This window comes from Elgaria multicarinata, chromosome 8 (genome assembly GCF_023053635.1).
Source record: "Elgaria multicarinata webbii isolate HBS135686 ecotype San Diego chromosome 8, rElgMul1.1.pri, whole genome shotgun sequence".
NCBI lineage: Eukaryota > Metazoa > Chordata > Lepidosauria > Squamata > Anguidae > Elgaria > Elgaria multicarinata.
Window position 1 is genome coordinate 109,126,776 of NC_086178.1, and position 14,874 is coordinate 109,141,649.

Genomic DNA, 14,874 nt, shown 5'->3' on the forward strand with positions numbered 1-14,874 from the left:
CCTCTTAATTTCTCTCTCCTTTTACTATTATTACGTAGCTGTAATGGCATTATCTAATTCTACAAAACCTTTTGAATTAGTTTCAATGAAAGGCACAATACAAAAAATGTAAGTACTGTACTGCACTGTATTACCTCTCTGTCTAGACTGTTATCTGAAGTCCACTTCATATAATTATTAGACGTCTGTTCACCAAGACAGTCAGTCAATAATGGAATAATGGAATTCCATAGCATATGGAATTGCACAGCTTTAAAGGGGGATCAGACCAACTCATGGAGGATGAGGCTGTCAATGACTACTAGTGACTACTAGATATGACCCTCAATACGCCTCTGAATACAGTTGTGAGCAAACACAACCAGGAGGTACCTATTGTTCACATGTGGTCTGATTCAGCAGGATTCTTCTTATGTTTTTAACTTCTATGGGTTTGTTTCACATGTCCGGGTTGTCAGGTTTATGTTTTAAAAGTGTTAATCAGAAGGTTTTTTTCTGAGACTATTGAACAAAGTAACAACCTCTGAGATAGCCATCTCAAGGTCTTTGGGAGCAGCCAAGATGTGCCCAAGACCATTTGCCCATGTTTTTCTTGAGGCATAGCAACACAATCCCGGTGATGCAGTCCGGTGTTCATATTGCATATGGACACTATGATGGGCTCACAAGGCTATTAATATGTGACATGTGGAGAGTTTGTGTGAAGAGTTATTGTGTAAAATTCCTCAACTATGTTATGCTCTATGTAAATACTTGTAAAGTAAACTTAGATTAGTAGTTCAAAACGCTACTGTGTCTGAATATTCCTTCACTTCGTGAACATCTGCCTGCTGCCAGTGACCTCTGTCTCTGCTGACGTGTGCTTGCACTCTGTACATGCTCTGAGGGAGTGCAATACATCAGACTCCTGGCACTCGAGTCAAGGCAAAGAATGTCTGGGCTTGCATCACCATCACAGAGGGAAAATAAGCCATGGACAGATTTCCAGAGATTTGGCAAGGCGCTCTTCTCCAAGCCAGCTTGGCACACTTCACTGAAAATAAAACTCTCCTCCCTGGCCCTCGACATTGCCAATTGATTGATTTTATAGATATGGCTTGGATCAACTCATAGTCGCAGAAATTAAAGCTACTTTCCCTCCATCTGAATATGATTTTCTCTCACATAACCCTGATAGATATTCATGTCTTTCCCTTCCTGCTGTACTGTAAATTAGCATTTCTGTATGAAAGCATCACATTTTTCTTCCAGCACCCCATACTAAGAATGGGAAAGAAGGAATGCTGGAATTTCAAGTACACCGGGGGTCTGCAGGGGGTGGAGAGAATTCAAACAGTTGACATAAATAATTCAGGAAGAGCAGTATATACACAACAGACTACAAAATCCCATTTTGTATCGAAATTGTACTGTCTATACTGCAGTGGATCTGTGTGTGTGTCCAAACCACGACACATAATCATAAGAATATTGTTGATAGGTTTATAGGAAGGGAAGAGCAGGTATTGTTATTACCCTAATCTAGCTTTCAAAGCAGGCTTTTTTTAAAAAAATTTTTTAAAAAAAAACACAAAATAAACATCTTACAAAAACAATAACACAACATACTACATACATTTAACTAAATGTTGAATACATATATATTGAGTAATTATTATTATTATTATTATTATTATTATTATTATTATTTATTTATATAGCACCATCAGTGTACATGGTGTTGTACAGAGTAAAACAGTAAATAGCAAGACCCTGCCGCATAGGCTTACAATCTAATAAAATCATAGTAAAACAATAAGGAGGGGAAGAGAATGCAAACAGGCACAGGGTAGGGTAAGCAGGCACAGGGTAGGGTAAAACTAACAGTAGAAAGTAACAGTAGAAGTCTGCACAACATCAAGTTTTAAAAGCTTTAGGAAAAAGAAAAGTTTTTAGTTGAGCTTTAAAAGCTGCGGTTGAACTTGTAGTTTTCAAATGTTCTGGAAGAGCGTTCCAGGCGTAAGGGGCAGCAGAAGAAAATGGATGGAGCCGAGCAAGGGAAGTAGAGGCCCTTGGGCAGGCGAGAAACATGGCATCAGAGGAGCGAAGAGCACGAGCGGGGCAATAGTGTGAGATAAGAGAGGAGAGATAGGAAGGAGCTAGACCGTGAAAAGCTTTGAAGGTTAACAGGAGTAAATATTATCTATTACTTATCCTATCATACAATATACCATTCTTAACATATAAGTGCCCCCCCCCCAACCTCGGGATCTATTCCTGCTTCCAAAATCTCATGTCAAAGCAGGCTAATATAACAATTGCCTTGGTGGATCAAGCCCAAAGGTCTATCTTGTCCACCATTTTGTTTCCAACAGCAAGCAGCCAAATGCTTCTAGTCTCTCACAAGCACGGCATAAAGGCTCAGCCTTGTTGTTTATCTCAGTTGGAATTCAGAGATATACTGCTTCTGAATATGGGGGTTCCATTTAGCTGTCATAACCAACACCCAAAGAGAGATCTATCCTTCACAAATTTGCTTATTCATGTGAACTCTTGCATGTAGAAAGAACCTCAGAGATGTGGATTTTGAATGAAGCCCCTCACTAACAAAAGCATTCTGTTGCCTATAAATTCACCAAGCAATTTAATAAGAATGACTACTCCTTTGCAGTACAAATCGGATCACTGCCCAATAAGTATATGAACTGGGTTTTAAGCATATAATATACTAGGCATGTCTCTACTCACCCTCGGGGCTTCTACCTACTTTGTTCTTGTGGCGGGGGGGGGGGGGTGTTTTTCTGGCACCAAATAGCAAGCTGTCAGCCTTGAGCATAAGCAAAAACCACCCACTGAACTTTCCAAAACAAATTGGCTCTAGGGAGAGATTTACTAGGCCATTTACAACTTGAAACAAACCCTGTAAAACCTCATTTCAAAGATGCCAGCCCAGTGGCAAATTAAGCTCTCTTTCCTATTGCCATCACCTGAGCACAGCATTAATTTGAAACATCTGCACTGCCATTGATGAGTTTTGGCAGGAGCTGAATGTCATGTGCTCTGGTTGTCTACTGCTGCTTCAGCAACGTCAGCTCCACTGCTAGTGTAAATGCATTCAGGCCCTTTGCCAGAGCTGCCATGGGTGTAGACCCCAAGGAGTTCTGAAATCCAACCAGCCCCATCAAACTCAAAGGATGCATTACTTGGACCTCCCCTCATGGAGCAGTTCCCTCTCCCCCAAGTTCTTTGTCCCCCTGAGCACTTATTATTATTATTATTATTATTATTATTATTATTATTATTATTATTATTATCCTGCCTTTTGCCCAATACTGGGCCTCAAGGTGGTCTTACAAAGTTTAAAACATACATTGCAAAACCTAGGAAAAGAAATGTGTTTTTTTTTAAAAAAAAAATTAAAATACACAACAAAATTATAAGTCATTAACATAGATGGAGGGCCAGATTATTCTCCAAAGGTCTGCTGGAACAAAAAAGTTTTAGCCTGCTTCCTAAAGCCCATCAAGGAGGGAGCCAGCCTAGCTCCCCGGGAAGAGAGTTCCAGAGCACTGGAGCAGCCACCGAGAAGGCCCTCTCCCATGTTCCCACCAAGCGCGCCTGTGAAGATGGTGGAGACTGAAAGAAGGGGTTCTCCAGAAGATCTCAAAGCACGGGCAGGCTCATAAGGGAGAATACGGTCTTTCAAATAACCTGGACCCGAGCCATATAGGGCTTTATAGGTCATAACCAGCACTTTGAATTGTGCCCGGAAACAGACTGGAAGCCAGTGGAGCTGTTTTAACAGGGGAGTTGTATGCTCCCTTTAACCAGCCCCAGTCAATAATCTGGCTGCTGCTCTTTGAACCAGCTAGAGTTTCCGAACACTCTTTAAAGGCAGCTCCATGTAGCGCGCATTACAGTAACCCAATCAGGATGTAACTAAGGCATGTGTCACCGTGGCCAGGTCCGACATCTCTAGGAATGGGCGCAGCTGGCACACTAGCTTTAACTGTGCAAATGCACTCCTGGCCACCGCCAAAACCTGGGCATCCAGGCTCAGGGCTGAATCCAGAAGTACACCCAAGCTGTGGTCTTATGTCTTCAGGGGGAGTGTCCTGGCTGGTGTTCACCTTGCACCCTTGAATCATCATCCTCTCCTCCCAAACACAATAATAAGGTAGGCCTCGTAATATCTCTTTTTCTCTCTCCCTTCTACTACAACTATCTCAAAATCCTACTGCAATTCCCCCTTCTCTCCTCTTTTTCCTCAGAAACCAAAAGTCATACTGCACAGCAGGCCTCTGGCAGAATAAAAGCAGGTTCACGCTGGGAAACAGTTCAGTTCCCCTATCACATATTCCAAGCTAAATTCCCCCAGTCATTCATATTCTGGAAAGGCTTATTTCCTGAACAAGGAGAATTAGGGCATCATCAGACAAGCATTTTATTGCATGCTCACTACTGCCCACTTACAGATGTTTGCGCATCCTTTAGACGACATTGTCTGCCTCCCGTTCCTTCCACTTGTTTTTCCGTCACAAAATAGACCCCTTTTAATCTGACTTTTTTTTTAAAAAAAAGTGCCGTGATCTCCTGCTATGTGCAGGAAAAGCAGCACAATAAAAATGACCCCTGAATGGGCCATGTAGTCTTTGTTTACTTCCTCTTTTCTTTCTGGGATGAGAAAGGAAGTAATGAAGGACAAAAGTGGAGGCCGAGAAGCAATAGTAAGGGAATGCGATTTCCCCCCATGTGATGAAAATTTTAGCCTGCAGACATGTTTGAAGTAATGTGTCCCAACAAGTGTGATAACAGAGGGACCAATCAAATTGACTGACCCAGCAGGAGCATAAGAAAGTTACCATTCTGGGCTCGCTGAAGTCATTATTTATTATTTATTTACAATATTTATATACCGCTCCCCATTCAAAATTTTGGAGCAGTGTACAAGATAAAATAAAATAAAAACAGAATAAAGCACTTTAAAATAGAGAGCCAGAGAGAGCTTTGGCTATGGGGTGGTATATAAATAAATAAATACATTTTAAAAGAAGCAAAATGTACAGTGAACCGTGGCTGGTCATTAAGGAAAGCCTTCCTGGAATAATGGCATTTTCAGGAGGTGCTGAAAGGAACACAAAGTTGGCACCTGCCTGACTTCCAGAGGCAGGGAATTCCACAGGAGGGAGGCTACCACGCTGAAGGCCCCTGGTGAACTCCAATTGGAGGATGGGTCTATGTGGAACCACCTGGAGCATTTCCTCAGATGACCTCAGTGACCGGGCAAGTTCATAGAAACTAGGGGTGTGCACGGACCCCCGGTTCCGCTTCACTTGCAGATCCGCCATTTCCCGGATCGGGCCGCTCCGCCCCGCCCCCGCTCCGCCCACTTCCGCTCCGCTCCGCTCGGAGCTCCGGATCCGGATCAGAGCTCCGTTTTTCCCCCCCATAGGGTTGCATTGAAAGCTAAAAAATTAAACAACTTTTTTTCTGTTCAAGTTAGAAACCTCACGTTTGGCACCATGACACCTCATGGGGGTATACACACGCACGCCAAGTTTCAAAGCAATCCCATCATCCCCTGATTTTTGGGGAATTTTTGAAAATCGGGCACCCCATTCACACCCCTTTCCATAGCTCCGTCAATTTGCACGTTAGAAACCTCAAACTCACCACCATGACAGCTTATCCAGGGATACATACGCCGCACGCCGAGACTCAAGGCAGTCCCATCATCCCCTGTTTTTTGGCGGGGCTTAAACCTGCAAAATTTGGAACTTCCAAAACTCCAAGTGAGCGCAGGAAGGACTTCTCCCCTGAGTCAAAGCCACACACACACAACATCCCTGCGAGGTGGGCAGGGGAGGAGGGAGGGAAGGCAGGCAAGCAGGCATGCAGCTGGCATTTCTAGGGGCATAAGGAAGTGAGCCAAGGATAAGCCAGTAATGCATATAGAATGAAATAAATAAATAAATAAACAAAGGAGGGGTGGAATTAAAAGCAGCAGTGTTGCTCAATAAACAGCAAGAAGAATTTTTTTAAAAAGGCTATATCTGTCTTTTACCAGCAATAGGGGGACGTGCCCGGGGGAGGGGGAAGTAGCTGCCAGTTCAACTCAAGACAGCCATTGCTTCACCACGAGAGCTCTAAGAAGCAAATGCTCACTTCAACTCATAACAGGCATCGCTCCACCACTAAGAAATGAACGCTCACTTCGACTCATGATAGGCATTGCTCCACCGTTTTACTCTCTTTGGAAGGCTCTAATGGCCTTCCAGTGCAGGAGAGAGTGGGGGCACGTCCACGATGAGATGCCCTAGGGGATGCCCCTTGCACCACATCTTTTCAGTTGTTCCCCAAAGTTAGGGTGGGTAGCAGTGCTGTGTTTCTATCTCTTATTCTTGGCTTAGTATATGATTTCAGGTTGTGTTTGTGCATTTGGTGGGGCTACTGTGTTAAAAAACACTGGGAAAAGCCCGTTCAGATGAAGAAAGAGAAGTTTCCCAGAATCCCAAGTTACCCATTTTGCCTATGCCCTCCTCTAACTTTGGGATCATGTGATCATGACCGGGAGCTGACTCTGCCCCTCAGCCCTTTGAAAAAGGTATTTTTCCCGCCGATTTTTTAAAAAATTCTAGCGCGCAACCCGCACGACGCAGAGAGGTGAGAGTAGTCTCAAAATGACCCCCATCCACAACTCTCTGTGCACAAGAATTTTCAGAACGATAGCTTAAAAACCAACCCAGTTATGCCCGAGTCTTTCCCGCAATGCAATCCTATGGGCGAAAAGCCGAAAACGCCGTTTGAGCCGCGCGGTTGACCCGATTTTCAAAAAAATATAGCACGCGACCCGCATGACGCAGAGAGGTGAGAGTGGTCTCAAAATGACCCCCATCCACGACTCTCTGAGCACAAGAATTTCCAGAACGATAGCTTCAAAAAGAATGTAGTTATCCGCGATTATTTGCCGCAATGCAATCCTATGGCGAAATGTTTTCAAGATGGCGATCGGAGCGCTCCGCGGAAACCGGAGCGCTCCGAAAATGGCCGCTTCTCTTCGCCTTGCTTCTAGGGGTCCGCGGTCCGCTCCTACTCCGTCTCTGGGTAAGGCGGAGCAGGCCAATCCGCTACTGCTTCTACGCTCCTAATCGGAGCGGATCACACCCCTAATAGAAACTAGGCATGTGCTCCGCTGCTATTAGAAGCGCAGGAGCGAATTGGCCTGCTCCGCCTTGCCCAGAGGCGGAGTAGAAGCGGACCGCGGACCCCTAGAAGCAAGGCGAAGAGAAGCGACCATTTTCAGAGCGCTTCTCTTTCCGCGGAGCGCTCCGATCGCCATCTTGAAACATTTCGCCCATAGATAACTGGGTTGTTTTTGAAGCTATCGTTCTGAAAATTCTTGTGCTTAGACAGTCGTGGATGGGGGTCATTTTGAGACTACTCTGACCTCTCTGCGTCGTGCGGGTCGCGTGCTATATTTTTTTAAAAATTGGGTCAACAAACAGGGACAGCGCGGGTCAAACGGCGGTTTTCACCCATAGGATTGCATTGCGGAAAAGAATCGGGGATAACTGGGTTGTTTCTTACGCTATCGTTCTGAAAATTCTTGTGCTTAGACAGTCGTGGATGGGGGTCATTTTGAGACTACTCTCAACTATCTGTGTCCTTTGGTTCGCGTGCTATGTTTTTTAAAAAAATCGGGTACATTTACAATACAAACGGTAGGGTAAACCCGGCTGCGGCGCGGCGGGGTTTATTTGAAGCGATGACAGACACATTCAACTCCCAATCCTGATGAGAATTGATCACCTCATGAAGCATCCTCCAATCCCAGCGTTGGAGGGGGGGACTAAGGCAGAGGCACCTTCAGAGCTTTCTGCTTTGTGTCTCTTTGTGGGTTGGCGTTCGTGGAGAGAGGAGTTAGTTATAGGTGCTGCTGCTGTGTTTGGACTTTGGAGATAGATTAGGATTTAGCTTGGCGCGTGTGTGTGTGTTTGTTTGCTTCTTTCTGACTTTTAGCTTAGTTTTCTCTGTGTTTTTCCCTTACTTTGATTTAATATAAACTTTATTTTTAAACTTTGGAGTGTGTGTTTGTTTGGTTGGTTGGTTGGTTGGTTGTCCCCCCCCCTCCCCTCTCTTAAAGCCTGACTGTGTTTCATCTTCCTTCCTTCTATATACCAAAAAATACAAAAAAATGCCAAAAAAAATATATTCTCTATTTCTTCTCTCCGTTACTTGGACTCTGTGTGTGACTGTGATTGTGTGAGTGTGCTGTGTGTGCAGTGCACTGTTTGTGAAGTGCAACAGCCACTGATTGAGCATTTCAAATCCTGTTTGGGCAAAGCATACACACACTTCTTGTCCCCTTTCCCTACATACATTAATTTTCTTATACATATTCTTATATTCTTATACATATATTCTTATACATACTATTATTAGTATTAATATTTTATTCTTATACATAGTAGTAGTAGTATATTCTTATACATATTAGTAGTATTAATATTTTATTCTTATACATATTAGTAGTAGTATATTAGTATATTCTTATAGATATTATTATTAGTAATATCATCATGAGAAGAGGGAGCAGGCACATGTCTGTGGCGGGGCGTGCTGAAAGCAGTGGTCAAGGCAAGGGTCAGGCTGGCACCAGTAAGCAGGCTGCCTCTCCTGCTGTGAAAATCAAACGGGCAACTCCTTGGCTGGCTGCTCCGCAACAGAAGCAGGAGAAGGAGCAGGCAGAGGCAGTCTCTTCTGCAACTTGTGCCCGGCGTTCTCTTTTTGAGGGTGGGAATGGGAAAAGTGCCTTTACAAGAGGCAGGTGGCATTAGAGGAGGAGGAGGAGGAGTATCCCCAAGTCCTTCATTATCGTTTGAGCCCACGAGCCTGCTGCTGGACCTGTCCTCCTCCTCGGTGACCGACTCGCTAGGATGGTTTGCATTTGCAATGCGTGACTAACTGCAGTGCTGGCTTAGAAACCAGCCATCACTTCCTTGTGCCCCCAGAAATGCCCGCAGCCTGCCTGCCTGCCTGCCTGCCTGCCTCCCCGCCTCCCCCGGGGTGCTGCTGTGGTGGGGCATCTGCCAGGACTGACTCCACGCCTGCTCTGCCTGCCTCTCTGCCCGCCTGGTGCCTGGGAGATGGGCTTTGCAGTTCGTGCCCAGCACCCTCCGGCATGCTTGCTCCCAGTCGTTCTCCTCTGTGCCCCTCAATGCGTAACTGCTGGCTTAGAAAGAAACAACCAGCCATCTTTGCCTCACTTGCTCCTTGCGCCCGCTTACGGGTTGGTTTGCTATGCGTTAGTGCTCAAGCCATCCTTGCGGCACTACAATGCATGCTGCCTGCCTGCCTGCCTTCCCTCCCTTCTCCCCTTCCCGCCTTGCAGGGATGGTGTATATGTCTTGCTTTGACTCAGGGGAGAAGTCCTTCCTGCACTCACTTAGACTTTATCAAGTTCAATAATCCATTTTTCAAATGTGGAAGAAGATTTAGGGTTATCTCGTGGCATGTTGGGATTTCCTTTGAACTGGCCCGATTGAGCTGTCTGCATTGCAACTTTAAATCCCTGACATACTGGAGTGCCCGATTTTCAAAACTTCCCCTAACATCAGGGGATGATGGGATTGGCTTGAAACTTGGCGTCCATGTGGACACATGGGTAATCTGTCATGGGACCAAAGGATAGGTTTCTGACATGCAAATTGACATAGTTGTAGAATGGGACTTGATTTGGGGTGAGTTAAAAAGTTTAAGCCGCGCCAAAAATCAGGGGATGATGGGATTGCCTTGAGTCTGGGCGTCCATGTGGACACATGGATAAGCTTTCATGGCGCCGAGTTTGAGGTTTCTAACGTGCAAATTGACAGAGCTATGGAAAGGGGTGTGAATGGGGTGCCCGATTTTCATAAATTCCCCAAAAATCAGGAGATGATGGGATTGCCTTGAAACTTGGCGTCCATGTGGACACATGGATAAGCTATCATGGTGCTGAGTTTGAGGTTTCTAACGTGCAAATTGACAGAGCTATCGAAAGGGGTGTGAATTAGGGTTATGGGTGGTGCGTTAGAGGTTAGAGCCGCGCCAAAAATCAGGGGATGATGGGACTACCTTGAGTCTGGGCATGCGTGTGTGTCCCTGGATAAGCTCTCATGGTGGCGAGTTTGAGATTTTTAGCGTGCAAATTGACGGGTGTGAATGGGGTGCCCGATTTTCAAAAATTCCCCAAAAATCAGGGGATGATGGGATTCCCTTGAAACTTTGTGTGCATGTGTATGCCCCCATGAGGTGTCATGGTGCCAAACGTGAGGTTTCTAACTTGAACAGAAAAAAAGTTGTTTACTTTTTTAGCTTTCAATGCAAGCCTATGTGGGGGGGAAACGGAGCTCCGATCCGGATCCGGAGCTCGGAGCGGAGCGGACATGGGCGGAGCGGGGGCAGGGCGAAGCGGCCCGCTCTGAAAATCGTGGATCTGGAAGTGAAGCGGAGCGGGGGGTCCGTGCACACCCCTAATAGAAACATAGAATCATAGAATAGCAGAGTTGGAAGGGGCCTACAAGGCCATCGAGTCCAACCCCCTGCTCAATGCAGGAATCCACCCTAAAGCATCCCTGACAGATGGTTGTCCAGCTGCCTCTTGAAGGCCTCTAGCATGAGAGAGCCCACAACCTCCCTAGGTAACTGATTCCTAGGTTGGTAATGATTCAATCATAGCATTAAGCCAATTAATCAAAGAGCCTGTTTCTGGGCCCTTGTAAAATACTGGATCCAACCACTAGTTAATTTCTAAAAGGAAAGACTCTGGGGTCAAGGGTAGCTAGAAACCATACTTTCTGACCTGGAAGACCATCCCACTAATTTCTAACTCCCAGATCCAACTGGGATCCAACCCCACACACTATTCCCCTACCCTCACTCCATACGGTCACTCTCTCCCTGATATGCACCTGGAAACACACCTGGAAGTCTGCTTGTTACAGGACATTAGGGAGGAGTGGGTGAAAGCAATGGGGGTGAGAGAGAACGGGCAAGAGAAACCACGGCCAACTCATTTCCCTAGAACTGCAGATTTCATGGTAATGTTTGGGTTGCAACTTGGCAGCCTTTGGAATAAATGGTAAGGGGTCTCTGGTGAGATAAATAATGAATGCTGAGACCCAGTGGAAAAGAGGCTTGTCCCAAGACATTTTGCCACCATAATTTAACCTTTGTAAACCGCCCAGAGAGCTTCGGTTATGGGACGGTAGATAAATGTAATAAATAATAATTCAAAACAACAAGCAATAATGTTAGAAATGTAAACACACAGTTCCCCCTATACCCCCATCTATTTGCATCCCTGAAATTCTCCCATTGTTCCAGTTATCACTTCTTCCGCATCTTTTCTCCGCCTCTCCTCTCACAGCGAGTGCAAGTGCTGCTTGTCAGTGATAAGCCTGTGTCTCGGAGAGCTCCTTCAAGTGGTCTTTAAAAGCATATGTCTTTCAGATCGCTCTCTCTCTCTCCGCAGTCAGTGAAGATCGCATTTCCTATTTAAATAGATGATTGGAAGCTTGGCTGGAAAGTAAGCAGTCTCTCCTCCATGCTGGCTCTCCGGGGTCACAGCCGTGAATGTAGTGTCTCATTATCCCATGAGGGGCAGAGCTGGAGGCTTTTCTGAACAGAACAGCCATTTATCTGCCAGCGTACACATGGCTTGCATTTTTGAAAAGTTACTAGTTTTGCCTGCATGTTCAGAGCATTTAGTTTTCTTAATATTTTCCTCTAACTATCTATTTCATACTGATCTCTCACCTGGGGTCTGTCTTTACAGTGCTGGGTTGGGGCCACCTCCCTCCTCAACCCCGTACTTTCCCTCTTCCAGGATGGCATCAGGAGGAAGAAGCGTGAGGCTTCTGGGCAGCTGTCCGGGTACCCGAGCTGCCCACAGCCCCTTCCTGGTGGAAGGCAACCAATTGCTGGTCATCTTCCATCAGGCACCACCCCTGGGTTGGCTCTGGATTGGCCACAGAGCGATGTTACACAGCAGAAGCACCATGTTCCCGTTGCTCCCTTTGAAAAAGTTGGGGTAAAGCCACAACTTTTTCAAAACGCAGCATCGCGGGAAAGCCCCAGGGTGGCTGCAAACCTGTGCCTGCATTGTCTAACTGACGGGGTGCAGATCCACAGCCGCCACCATGGGGCTTTCCAGGCCTGTAGACAGCCCCCAGAATTCAAAATTATATCTACCACCAGCGCCTTTACCCTATCCCCTCTTTGCCCCTGGACAAACTATGGTGCAGCTTTTAGTTAAGAAGTTTGTTGCTGGCTTGAGTTTCAACAAGAAGGGGTTAGAGTTGGCTTTAGAGACTTCATAAAGTTCTCGAAAATGCTCTTTCCAGAGTTAAATTATGTGTAACCCCCTACCCCAAGTGGCCTGAGGCAAACAAGACCAAGATCTCCTCATAGCTGTACTGGTTATACAGTACTGCATGTCAGCACTGCTGGCATTAAATAAATGTTAATGATTAGGTGCAACAGCATAAGGACAACAATAAAAGAGATAACACTGCAAGCTATTCACATAGCCCATGCAACTAGGAATAAAATATTGTTTTTCTGAGTGGGTGATTATACCAAACACTGATGTTAATGCAGCCTCCCCTCACCAATGCAAAAAGAAGAAGCAAGGTTAGCACAGCAGTGAATCGTTCTCTTAAAAGCAACTATAAAAACCAAAATCCACACCCTTTACTGTTTTTCTGCCTTTTACAAGTTAGAACCAAGAAACCCACTCTTTTCACATGTCATGTGTGAATACCATTTCATTAAAAAAAGTATTACATTAATAACAGAAAGTGCAACAGCATAATCTAATTATTTAGTCAGATTGTGTGTGTGTGTTTAAAAATGGCTTTGAGTTTATTAATTGTTGTACGAAAGCTTGTGACTGAAATAAATTGATAGCTTTTCTTAACACCTACATTTAATTCAAATTATTTACTTCAGTCTCTATATTTCAGACTATACATCAGTGAGAAAGGGGGGATGTTGTGCCTTAAAAACAGCCTACAACTCCCAATAACCACTGCCTGGAAGGCTGCATTTACCGGGGCCCAGAAACAGCGAGCACTTGTGGCGTTGCCACTGCAACCAGCACAAATGCCTGTTGCCCTGATGCAGGAGGGGTTGTCGTTGCCACCCCACCCCACAGCTGCCTGCTTCCCCACAGAGCTCTCCTAGGCCTCAGTAAATGCAGCCCTCCCATGCAGTGCATGCTGGGAGTTGTAGGCTGTTCACTGCCTGCTCCCCCAGAGAGCTCTGTAGGAAAAGCCTACAACTCCTGCATGCACATCGTTGAGAGCAGGTAAGAGAGGGTGGTGGTGGTGGGGTTCCTCCTGGCCTCTGGAAAAGTACCCCCCCACCGCCCTTGCATTGCAGGGCTTTAGAAAGGGCCTCAAAAAGGGACTGTTTGGGTGGATAGGATAGGGAAGCCTTTTTCTCTTCCACTCAAATGGCAGCCACCATTCTAGTGGAAGGGAAAAAAACAACTTCCCTATGGTATCCGCCCCAAAAAGGCCTTCTGAGGTCCTGTGTTGTGGAGGGAGCGAGGGAAGGTGGGGGAGCGTGCACATGAGGGAAGGCCTCCAGAAAAGCAACCCACCTCCACCCCACCCCTGCAATGCAGGGCCTGTGTTAGGCAGACACCAGGGTAACTGTCCCTGCCCTGCCTCTGCTGCCAAGCTGCCTCCAGCTTCCATGCTGTTGTTCTGCTTCTGATTTTCGGCGCGAGATAAGATCTCGGCTGCTGGCTGGGTCTCGTGTGAGTTCTGGTGAGACTTCCCCAGCCAGCTGCTGAGATCTTGCGTGAGTTCCTGCGAGATTAAAGATGTCCACCACCACCACCACGAGATTAAAGATGTCCACCACCGGGGGGAAACTTATGCTGGTAAGTGGGGGTTGCAGTTGACGCGGGCCCAGTAACCGCAACCCCAGTATTTTGGGCCAAAAGTCTGGTTCCTCCAGTCCTCCAGATCTCCCCGGAGGTTTCCGGATTTCCCCCGTGGGTATGGTCAGGCTACACCTGTGAGAGCAGTTAAGTGGATGACCACATATGAAGGAGGCTTTTCTGCAGTGGCGTCACACCTTTGGAACAAGTTGCCATCAGAGGATGGCCATGCTCCATCATTGCAGGCTCTTAAGAAAGCCTTGAAAATGCATTATTTTACCACGGCCTTCTCTTGATATGACTGTTGCTGTTATTGCCATTGTTGTTGTTGGTGGTTTTATTGTTAACTTTTATTGTTGTTTTTATTTCTATTTTACTGTGTTCATGATTTTATAGCTTTTAGTATTTTAACAGTTTTAATGTATTTTATTGCTGTAAGCTGCCTTTGGAGGGCTTCTGCACTGAAAAGCAGTCAAGATATATTTTAAATAATTGAATAAAATAAATAGAATAGTTTCCATTAGGGGTGTGCACGGCCCCCCCGCTCCGCCCCAAGGGCCAATCCAAAAATTTCAGATCGGCCCGCTCCACGCTGCTCCACCCATACTCCGCTCCTCTTCGCCGCGGAGCTCCGGCTCCAAATCGGAGCTCCGCAGTGGAGGGAAGTGGCTCCAGGTAAGGCCGGGAGAGGAGGGTGGGGGGGTTACCAGGCCCTGGGCGGCGACGGCGGCAGAGCCCGGTAAGGGACCAAGGGGGAGGGGGCCTTACCTGCCTCCGTCCGCGGTCCGTCGGCTTCTTCAATTGAGCCCGCGGTTCAACCAGGAAGTCTGGGCCGCAAGTGCGGCCTAGACTTCCTGGTTGAACCGCGGGCTCAATTAAAGAAGCCGATGGACCGTGGATGGACGCAGGTAAGGGAGAGGAGGGGGGGTTACTGGGCCCTGCCGCTGTCACCGCATGGGCAACAG